The following is an 11,819-nucleotide window of genomic DNA, read 5'->3' on the forward strand; positions in this document are numbered from 1 at the left end:
AGCCTACGTTGTAATATGGTACATGTATATTGAGGAACCAAAGAAATAAGGTGTTTGCGGTACTCCTAACTACCGGTATCCAAAACTACACAACTAATCACAACAGCAATACCATTGCCTTTAACAAATCTTAGTTCAGTCACCAGTGTAAGTTGAGAGTGGGGGTATCCATGGCATTTTCCAATTATGTTCCTATTTTACAAGTCAAAAAAATTGAGAACCTTTCATAATGTTGCCAAACAAAGACTCAACAAACTTACCTGAGACTCCCTGTCTCTGCCAGTCTGTCCCTGCATATCTGTCCCCAGCTCTGCTGTCTGTGTGCCATCTGTTGCCTGCTCTGCCTAATGACATCATTGTGAAACATTTTCATTAGCATTTCACTTCTTTCTTATGAACATTATATCAACTAGTCTTTGAGATATTAGGCTACTAGGGTTCTTACTTTGCGTTTTGGTGTACTGAAAAATACCCTGATGTCCGTCATTTTTCTACCTGGCTGGCTACACACACACAGGTTATTTACAGTAGGAGATGGGCTTCTATCATCCTATCTTCTATCATTCCATATGGGCTTCGATCTAAAAGGTAGCTAGCAAATGTGAAAAGGATTCCTTTGACAAGAGTTGACAGCTGTATGAGTTCACCATTTACACCACATATGCTGCAACCTTTTGTAATTATAACCGTTTGTTTCATATTGGCTGGCTTCCAACAATAGCTGAATTTGCAAAGCTAGCGAGCACAAATTCCGTTTCAGTGGTGTTTGCTATAATCTTTGCTACCCGGGTTAAATAAAGGTCAAATAAAATAAATAAATAAAAGTTCCCTTGCGACAATTTAGCTTTTGCAACGAGACCATTAAATATATTTAAGACAATGGTAGAAGAGAGTGTAGTTCTGTTCAGTTTGGACTTCAGTTTATCGCTAACCTTCTCACAGGGACTTTGAAGCACTAACACTTGGAATAAATTGACGATAGCAAAGATTCCATCTTTGGCGATGCCACATAAATGGAATAGGTACTAGCTAGCTTAATAGTTAATATTTGCACGCTAGCTCTGCAAATTGAGCTAGTGTGTGTGTGTGTGTGTGTGTGAACCCTGCCAACATAAAACAAAACATTGCTATGGCGCGATTGACTGGATGAACCTCACGTCAATTATGTGCATTGAGTGCCTTTCAGACACTAGATACGAACCCTCTGTTACCTTGCCAACTAAGGAACTGGCAGTGGATCAAACCATTGTTAAATGAGGCCTCACCCCCTGGTTACACTATTGACCATACCCCCCGTGCATCCGGCAAAGGCGGAGGTGTTGCTAACATTTACGATAGCAAATTTCAATTTACAAAAAAAAATAAACTATGACGTTTTCGTCTTTTGAGCTTCTAGTCATGAAATCTATGCAGCCTACTCACTCACTTTTTATAGCTACTGTTTACAGGCCTCCTGGGCCATACGCAGTGTTCCTCACTGAGTTCCCTGAATTCCTATCGGATCTTGTAGTCATAGCAGATAATATTCTAATTTTTGGTGACTTTAACATTCACATGGAAAAGTCCACAGACCCACTCCAAAAGGCTTTCGGAGCCATCATCGACTCAGTGGGTTTTGTCCAACATGTCTCTGGACCTACTCACTGCAACAGTCATACTCTGGACCTAGTTTTGTCCCATGGAATAAATGTTGTGGATCTTAATGTTTTTCCTCATAATCCTGGACTATCGGACCACCATTTTATTACGTTTGCAATCGCAACAAATAATCTGCTCAGACCCCAACCAAGGAGCATTAAAAGTCGTGCTATAAATTCTCAGACAACCCAAAGATTCCTTGATGCCCTTCCAGACTGCCTCTGCCTACCCAAGGACGTCAGAGGACAAAAATCAGTTAACCACCTAACCGAGGAACTCAATTTAACCTTGCGCAATACCCTAGATGCAGTTGCACCCCTAAAAACTAAAAACATCTGTCATAAGAAACTAGCTCCCTGGTATACAGAAAATACACGAGCTCTGAAGCAAGCTTCCAGAAAATTGGAACGGAAATGGCGCCACACCAAACTGGAAGTCTTCCGATTGAGGAAAATAAGAACAATCCGAAATTTCTTTTTGATACTGTCGCAAAGCTAACTAAAAAGCAGCCTTCGCAAATGGAGGATGGCTTTCACTTCAGCAGTAATACATTTATGAACTTCTTTGAGGAAAAGATCATGATCATTAGAAAGCAAATTACAGACTCCTCTTTAAATCTGGGTATTCCTCCAAAGCTCCATTGTCCTGAGTCTACACAACTCTGCCAGGACCTAGGATCAAGGGAGATACTAAAGTGTTTTAGTACTATATCTCTTGACACAAGGATGAAAATAATCATGGCCTCCAAACCCTCAAGCTGTATACTGGACCCTATTCCAACTAAACTACTGAAAGAGCTGCTTCCTGTGCTTGGCCCCCCTATGTTGAACATAATAAACGGCTCTCTATCCACCGGATGTGTACCAAGCTCACTAAAAGTGGCAGTAATAAAGCCTCTCTTGAAAAAGCCGAATCTTGATCCAGAAATTATAAAAAACTATCGGCCTATATCGAATCTTCCATTCCTCTCAAAAATTTTAGAAAAAGCTGTTGCACAGCAACTCACTGCCTTCCTGAAGACAAACAATGTATACGAAACGCTTCAGTCTGGTTTTAGACCCCATCATAGCACTGAGACTGCACTTGTGAAGGTGGTAAATGACCTTTTAATGATGTCAGACCGAGGCTCTGCATCTGTCCTCGTGCTCCTAGATCTTAGTGCCGCTTTTGATACCATCGATCACCACATTCTTTTGGAGAGATTGGAAACCCAAATTGGTCTACATGGACAAGTTCTGGCCTGGTTTAGATCTTATCTGTCGGAAAGATATTAGTTTGTCTCTGTGAATGGTTTGTCCTCTGACAAATCAATTGTAAATTTCGGTGTTCCTCAAGGTTCCGTTTTAGGACCACTATTGTTTTCACTATATATTTTACCTCTTGGGGATGTCATTCGAAAACATAATGTTAAATTTCACTGCTATGCGGACGACACACAGCTGTACATTTCAATGAAACATGGTGAAGCCCCAAAATTGCCCTCGCTAGAAGCCTGTGTTTCAGATATAAAGAAGTGGATGGCTGCAAACTTTCTACTTTTAAACTCGGACAAAACAGAGATGCTTGTTCTAGGTCCCAAGAAACAAAGAGATCTTCTGTTGAATCTGACAATTAATCTGGATGGTTGTACAGTCGTCTCAAATAAAACTGTGAAGGACCTCGGCGTTACTCTGGACCCTGATCTCTCTTTTGAAGAACATATCAAGACTGTTTCAAGGACAGCTTTTTTCCATCTACGTAACATTGCAAAAATCAGAAACTTTCTGTCCAAAAATGACGCAGAAAAATGTATCCATGCTTTTGTTACTTCTAGGCTGGACTACTGCAATGCTCTACTTTCCGGCTACCCGGATAAAGCACTAAACAAACTTCAGTTTGTGCTAAATACGGCTGCTAGAATCCTGACTAGAACCAAACAATTTGATCATATTACTCCAGTGCTAGCCTCCCTACACTGGCAAGGGCTGATTTCAAGGTTTTACTGCTAACCTACAAAGCATTACATGGGCTTGCTCCTACCTATCTTTTCGATTTGGTCCTGCCGTACATACCTACACGTACGCTACGGTCACAAGACGCAGGCCTCCTAATTGTCCCTAGAATTTCTAAGCAAACGGCTGGAGGTAGGGCTTTCTCCTATAGAGCTCCATTTTTATGGAATGGTCTGCCTACCAATGTGAGAGACGCAGACTCAGTCTCAACCTTTAAGTCTTTACTGAAGACTTCTCTCTTCAGTAGGTCCTATGATTAAGTATAGTCTGGCCCAGGAGTGTGAAGGTGAACGGAAAGGCTGGAGCAACGAACCGCCCTTGCTGTCTCTGCCTTGCCGGTTCCCCTCTTTCCACTGGGATTCTCTGCCTCTAACCCTTTTACAGGGGCTGAGTCACTGGCTTACTGGTGTTCTTCCATGCCGTCCATGGGAGGGGTGCGTCACTTGAGTGGGTTGAGTCACTGACGTGGTCTTCCTGTCTGGGTTGGCGCCCCCCCTTGGGATGTGCCATGGCGGAGATCGTTGTGGGCTATACTCGGCCTTGTCTTAGGATGGTAAGTTGGTGGTTGGAGACATCCCTCTAGTGGTGTGGGGGCTGTGCTTTGGCAAAGTGGGTGGGGTTATATCCTGCCTGTTTGGCCCTGTCCGGGGGTATCATCGGATGGGGCCACAGTGTCTTCTGATCCCTCCTGTCTCAGCCTCCAGTATTTATGCTGCAGTAGTTTATGTGTCGGGGGGCTAGGGTCAGTCTGTTACATCTGGAGTATTTCTCTTGTCTTATCCGGTGTCCTGTGTGAATTTAAATATGCTCTCTCTAATTCTCTCTTTCTCTCTTTCTGTCTTTCTCTCGGAGGACCTGTGCCCTAGGACCATGCCTCAGGACTACCTGGTATGATGACTCCTTGCTGTCCCCAGTCCACCTGGCCGTGCTGCTGCTCCAGTTTCAACTGTTCTGCCTGCGGCTATGGAACCCTGACTTGTTCACCGGACGTGCTTGTTGCACACTCTACAACTACTATGATTATTATTATTTGACCATGCTGGTCATTTATGAACATTTTAACATCTTGACCATGTTCTGTTATAATATCCACCCTGCACAGCCAGAAGAGGACTGGCCACCCCTCATAGCCTGGTTCCTCTCTAGGTTTCTTCCTAGGTTTTTGGCCTTTCTAGGGAGTTTTTCCTAGGGAGTTTTTCCTAGCCACCGTGCTTCTTTCACATGCTTTGCTTGCTGTTTTAGGCAGGGTTTCTGTACAGCACTTTGAGATATCCGCTGATGTACAAAGGGCTATATAAATAAATTTGATTTGATTTGATTTGATTTGTGAGGCAAAGGGTGGGGGGTCGCAATCTCTTGAAACTTCAAAACGCGCTATTAAGTGTCTATAATCAGCACAATTGCTTTCATTGCGTATTATTAATATTATTTAAATTACATAGTTATCTTTACAGTGATATATTGGGGGGGACAAATCATATTTTTCCCAGGATGGAGGGGTCGTGTGTCCCCCCGTCCCCCCTGGGATTACCGCCCCTGAATGTATATTTAAAGTGACTATGCATATAAGATAAACAGAGAGTAGCAGCAGCGTAAAAGAGGGGTTGGGGGGGGCACACAATGCAAATAGTCCGGGTAACCATTTGGTTACCTGTTCAGGAGTCTTATGGCTCGGGGGTAAAAACTGTTGAGAAGCCTTTTTGTCCTAGACTTGGCACTCAGGTATCGCTTGCCATGTGGTAGTAGAGATAACAGTCTATGACTGGCCTTCCTCTGACACCGCCTGGTGTAGAGGTCCTGGATGGCAGGCAGCTTTGCCCCTTCTGATGTACTGGGCCGTACGCACTACCCTCTGAAGTGCCTTGCGGTCAGAGGCCGAGCAATTGCCGTACCAGGCAGTGATGCAACCGGTCAGGATGCTCTCGATGTTGCAGCTGTAGAACATTTTGAGGATCTCAGGACCCATGCCAAATCTTTTAGTTTCCTGTTTTAGGTTTCCTGAGGGGGAATAGGCTTTGTCCTGAGGGGGAATAGGGTTATGTCGTGCCCTCTTCACGATGTACTGAGGTACTGATCCTCAAAAAGTTCTACAGCTTCACCATCGATAGCATCACCACTTGGTATGGAAAATGCACCGCTCTTGACCACAAAGCGCTACAGAGGGTGGTACCGTACGGACAGCCCAGTACATCACTGGGGCCAAGCTCCCTGCCATCCAGGACCTCTACACCAGGTGGTGTCAGAGGAAGGCCCAAAAAATTGTTCTAAGCTGTCATATGGAATTGTTTTAAGATGGTCATACCATGGATCATTTCGCTATTTGATTAAAAAAAATGTAGGTATACATTTTTTTAAACTAATAATTATTTGATTAAATATTTAAGTTACTACCATAGCCCATAGAAACTCATTGAATAACAAATTCAAAGACTGTCAAAAAATGTATCATAAGGAAAAAGGTTTTCAAGTGTCTGTCCTGTATCTAGGAGATATAAGAAAGCTGAGGATATATGTATATATATATATATATATATATATATATATATATATATATATATGTGTTCATTCAGTATTGTTGTAATTGTCATTATTACAAAAAAATAAAAAAATATCTGCCGATTAATCGGTATCGGCTTTTTTGGCCCTCCAGTAATCGGTATCGGCGTTGAAAAATCATATCGGTCGACCTCATATATATATATATATATATATATATCGACCGATTATGATTTTTCAACGCCGATAAAAGCCGATACCGATTAATCGGCAGATATTTTTTTATTTTTTTGTAATAATGACAATTACAACAATACTGAATGAACACATATATATATATATACATATATCCTCAGCTTTCTTATATCTCCTAGATACAGGACAGACACTTGAAAACCTTTTTCCTTATGATACATTTTTTGACAGTCTTTGAATTTGCCGCCATAATGCTTTGTCATTATAGGGTATTGAGTGTAGATTGATGAAGAAAAAAAACGATTTAATCAATTTTAGAATAAGGCTGTAATGTAACAAAATGTGGAAAAAGTCAAGGGATCTGAATACTTTCCCAATGCACTGTATTTAACCCATTTGGAATTCAGGCAGTAATGCAGCAACATGTGGGATAAGCAAGGGGTATGAATACTTTCTGAAGGCACTGTAATTATTTAATTTGTGGATCAACCCTTAGCAGTCATTCTGATCTCGTTCCCAATGATGAGTGCTTTAGTTTATTATGTTGCTGTCCAGCAGTTCTGAAATTGCGATGCACCCAACTATCCACGTTTTTCTGTGTAATAATAGCCTTTTGATTTGAACATTTGAAATGTTTTGGTGTGTGTACTATCACTAGCGGTGCCTGGGTAAAATCACCGGGAAGCCAATCCAGAAATAAAAGCCTTATTACAACCTATGTGTTGTGATAATTGTGTTGTTTGCTCTATAACCTGTTAGTTCATATGCCTTGACACTAATATATAGGCCTAAGGCCAAGAAAAATAGAAGACACTGTGGCAGAATAAATTCAACCACACATTTGTTTCATTACAAAACCGGAGCGCAACATCTGTCCGGTGAAGTCCACAAAATATATTGCATGTAACAAACAGTTCATGATCTACAGCATTGTCAACCAAGGTGATGTTATTGACATTTTCGTTACCGCAAGTCACAAAGAAAACAGGAGTTGCCTCCATTATTCCAGCAGCATTTCAACATCATCTAATCACCTCTGCTTAGTCTAATACAGTGACAACTAAAAGATACCAAAAACGATTTAGTCCAATCAACGTAAGCTAAATAGCATGTGGCTGTCCATGTATACTGATTTATATATGTGGGTGTGTGTACATGCGTGCAAGTAGAAAAAACATGTTGACTCACCCTACTTGTAAAACAACGGCAATGCCATCCTCCTCTTTCATGTTGCCGAAATGGTCTATGACTCTGGTAAACGTTACGCCATTTCAGTTAGTTAACATTAGCATACTACATCTAGCTACATGTAGAACTTCCATACTCTCAGGCCAGGGGCACAATGTATGAATTTATGGTTGGATCAGAATCGCCGTTATAATCATTGGCCCGTACGGAGAATTAAGTAAAACCACATTCAAATCCCTATTTCCATCCATGGCTAATTTAGGAAAGGGACAATTTTAGCTAGCTACCTAGCCACCGGAGGACAACAACACAACGAGATGCAACAATAACATTTTTTCTGTCAATAATGACATTTGACTTGTGATGTGATTGGTCTGAAGCCAAATCCAAACTGGGACCATTCACAGCTGAGTTCACTCAGTTTAGCGCAGCGCTGATTGGCTATTATTTGTATTTATTTTTATCAAGGGAGGCCAAATGCTCGCTGGCTTCCCTTGCATTCAATGCTACGGGTGCCAACATTGTCATACTCTTTCTGATCAGACAGCACCAGATAGATACGCTACGCATATTGAGACAGAGGGGCGCTGTTTTGTTCGCTCGGATGCTTTAACCGGTGAGATACATACAGCCTCTTGCGAACTGAATGAAATTTAGGAAACAAAGAGATGTACATGGTCATTTTTTTATTTGGTCATTTTTCGGGGAAGCCTGGCTTCCCTTGGCATCCATGAATTCACGCCACTGTGTACTACAGTACGCGATTTAATTGTATTTATTTATGTTACAGCACTTTGGTTTCACTAATAAATATGTTGAAATGGAACCAAATTATATTTTTCTGTCTTCAGTCCTTTTTAAATAGTCCATCTATCCTATGTGGGCTATGGTATTGGTCGAATGTGATAGTCTGCCTATAACCAGCCTGAGTAGGCCTATAACTCCATTCCTATTCTATTCAGAGTTTAGAGAAATTAATCAAATTGGAAATGAGGTATTATCATGCTGGTTAATGCGATGCATGTCTGTTGAATTTGGAAAAATTCACCTGCACTCAGCCTTGCCCCATCTACGCAGCAAATCAGTAGCCTCTACTTCATTGCGGCCGTAGCATACTGCATACTTCTCACTAAACGGTACGTTCTAAATAGTATGCAACGATGAGTTCATAGTATGCAGTTTAAGTATGTAGTACGCTATAATAGGTTTTCGGACAGGGCAAGAGTCTGGGTGTACTTTACAATGATCTTGCCACCTTGTTATTGGTTCTGTGGAGTTACCTGCCAATGTGGTTCTTTGGTTGGTTGGTCGGGCTGTTCCTGTTGCGGTGTTCCAGGAGATAGGTGGTGCTGCTGTGGTGTTGCTGCCACCTGACAAAGATAAAGACAGGATTTCAGTACAAACTTACTTTACGCTCTTTTTAAATCCTAAAGTCCCTAGTGAAGGTTGGGTTATAAATGGATGGGAGAATTGGAGGTTGGGTTATAAAGGGATGGGAGAAGTGGATGTTGGGTTATAAAGGCATGGGAGAAGTGGAGGTTGGGTTGTAAAGGGATGGGAGAAGTGGAGGTTGGGTTATAAAGGCATGGGGAGAAGTGGAGGTTGGGTTATAAAGGGATGGGAGAAGTGGAGGTTGGATTCAAATAAAACAGACATAACAAAATTAGGAAAATGAATACATTAACGAGAAAAATGTGTGCTTGCTCTTCTTGAAGTATTTATGGCTGTGAAATAAGTTGTTGTGGGGTTTAAACCATAAGACACCAGGATGGTGATCTAACTGTATCCAATAAGCCTTTACTAAGGTTGTTGACAGGAAAAAAAGAGTAAAGTTGATAAAGAAGCTTAAAAAACGATACTCCTACCTGAGCAGATGACACCAGCGTCTTCGTGATGTCCACAGTTGTGTCTCCCAAACCCTTTGTGACTGCACCTTGTGAGATTAGACTCGCTGCCTGTACATCCAACATCATCCATCCATATTGTCCCGTTCCTCTGTCCGAAGCGGGCTTCGTGTGGTGCAGACAGAGCTCTTCCACAGCCCAGCTGTCTACAAACCACCTGGGCGTCACTCACGTCCCACGAATCATCACACACCGTCCCCCAGTGACCACTGTGGTAGACCTCCACTCTCCCTGAGCAGGAGTTAGGACCGTTGACCAATCTGATTTGACTATTGGCTATTGCTGATGTTGTTGTATCGGATGTCATTGTTGAAAACATAGTGTCTGCGACACTGGGTGGGGTGGTGAGCGGTGGTGTCGACATCTGTGTTGGAGAGGTGGCATTGACATCTGACTGATCTGAAAAAATTGAGTTTCTGATGAAGCATAGGCTACTAGCCACAGTATCATGTACAATAATTATGTATGACTAACAAGACCTTCAGGAAAAATGTCAACTGCTATGATGAAAATGTAACTCTGCCCAGATCTTAAACACAAGGACCTGAAACGCATAATAACAAATGACCAAGACCATCAACCCTGTTACCTGAGCTATGACCAGTGGTGGCCTGTATGAACAGGAGCAGCAGCTGTTACCTGAGCTATGACCAGTGGTGACCTGTATGAACAGGAACAGCAGCTGTTACCTGAGCTATGACCAGTGGTGACCTGTATGAACAGGAGCAGCAGCTGTTACCTGAGCTATGACCAGTGGTGACCTGTATGAACAGGAACAGCAGCCGTTACCTGAGCTATGACCAGTGGTGACCTGTATGAACAGGAACAGCAGCTGTTACCTGAGCTATGACCAGTGGTGACCTGTATGAACAGGAGCAGCAGCTGTTACCTGAGCTATGACCAGTGGTGACCTGTATGAACAGGAGCAGCAGCTGTTACCTGAGCTATGACCAGTGGTGACCTGTATGAACAGGAGCAGCAGCTGTTACCTGAGCTATGACCAGTGGTGGCCTGTATGAACAGGAGCAGCAGCTGTTACCTGAGCTACAGTGGGGGAAAAAAGTATTTGATCCCCTGCTGATTTTGTATGTTTGCCCACTGATAAAGAAAGGATCAGTCTATCATTTTAATGGTAGGTTTATTTGAACAGTGAGAGACAGAATAACAACAAAAATATCCATAAAAACACATGTCGAAAATGTTATAAATTGAGTTGCATTTTAATGAGGGAAATAAGTATTTGACCCCCTCTCAATCAAAAAGATTTCTGGATCCCAGGTGTCTTTTATACAGGTAACGAGCTGAGATTAGGAGCACACTCTTAAATGGAGTGCTCCTAACCGCAGCTTGTTCCCTGTAAAAAAGACACCTGTCCACAGAAGCAATCAATCAATCAGATTCCAAACTCTCCACCATGGCCAAGACCAAAGAGCTCTCCAAGGATGTCAGGGACAAGATTGTAGACCTACACAAGGCTGGAATGGGCTACAAGACCATCGCCAAGCAGCTTGGTGAGAAGGTGACAACATTTGGTGCGATTATTTGCAAATGGAAGAAACACAAAAGAACTGTCAATATCCCTCGGCCTGGGGCTCCATGCAAGATCTCACCTCGTGGGGTTGCAATGATCATGAGAACAGTGAGGAATCAGCCCAGAACTACACGGGAGGATCTTGTCAATGATCTCAAGGCAGCTGGGACCATAGTCGCCAAGAAAACAATTGGTAACACACTACGCCGTGAAGGACTGAAATCCTGCAGCGCCCGCAAGGTCCCACTGCTCAAGAATACATATACATGCCCGTATGAAGTTTGCCAATGAAAATCTGAATGATTCAGAGGACAACCGGTGAAAGTGTTGTGGTCAGATGAGACCAAAATGGAGCTCTTTGGCATCAACTAAACTCGCCGTGTTTGGAGGAGGAGGAATGCTGCCTATGACCCCAAGAACACCATCTCCACCGTCAAACATGGAGGTGGAAACATTATGCTTTGGGGGTGTTTTTCTGCTAAGGGGACAGGACAACTTCACCGCATCAAAGGGATGATGGACGGGGCCATGTACCGTCAAATCTTGGGTGAGAACCTACTTCCCTCAGCCAGGGCATTGAAAATGGGTCGTGGATGGGTATTCCAGCATGACAATGACCCAAAACACACGGCCAAGGCAACAAAGGAGTGGCTCAAGAAGAAGCACATTAAGGTCCTGGAGTGCCCTAGCCAGTCTCCAGACCTTAATCCCATAGAAAATCTGTGGAGGGAGCTGAAGGTTCGAGTTGCCAAACGTCAGCCTCGAAACCTTAATGACTTGGAGAAGATCTGCAAAGAGGAGTGGGACAACATCCCTCCTGAGATGTGTGCAAACCTGGTGGCCAACTACAAGAAACGTCTGACCTCTGTGATTGCC

The sequence above is a fragment of the Salmo salar genome, chromosome ssa06 (assembly GCF_905237065.1).
Source record: "Salmo salar chromosome ssa06, Ssal_v3.1, whole genome shotgun sequence".
NCBI lineage: Eukaryota > Metazoa > Chordata > Actinopteri > Salmoniformes > Salmonidae > Salmo > Salmo salar.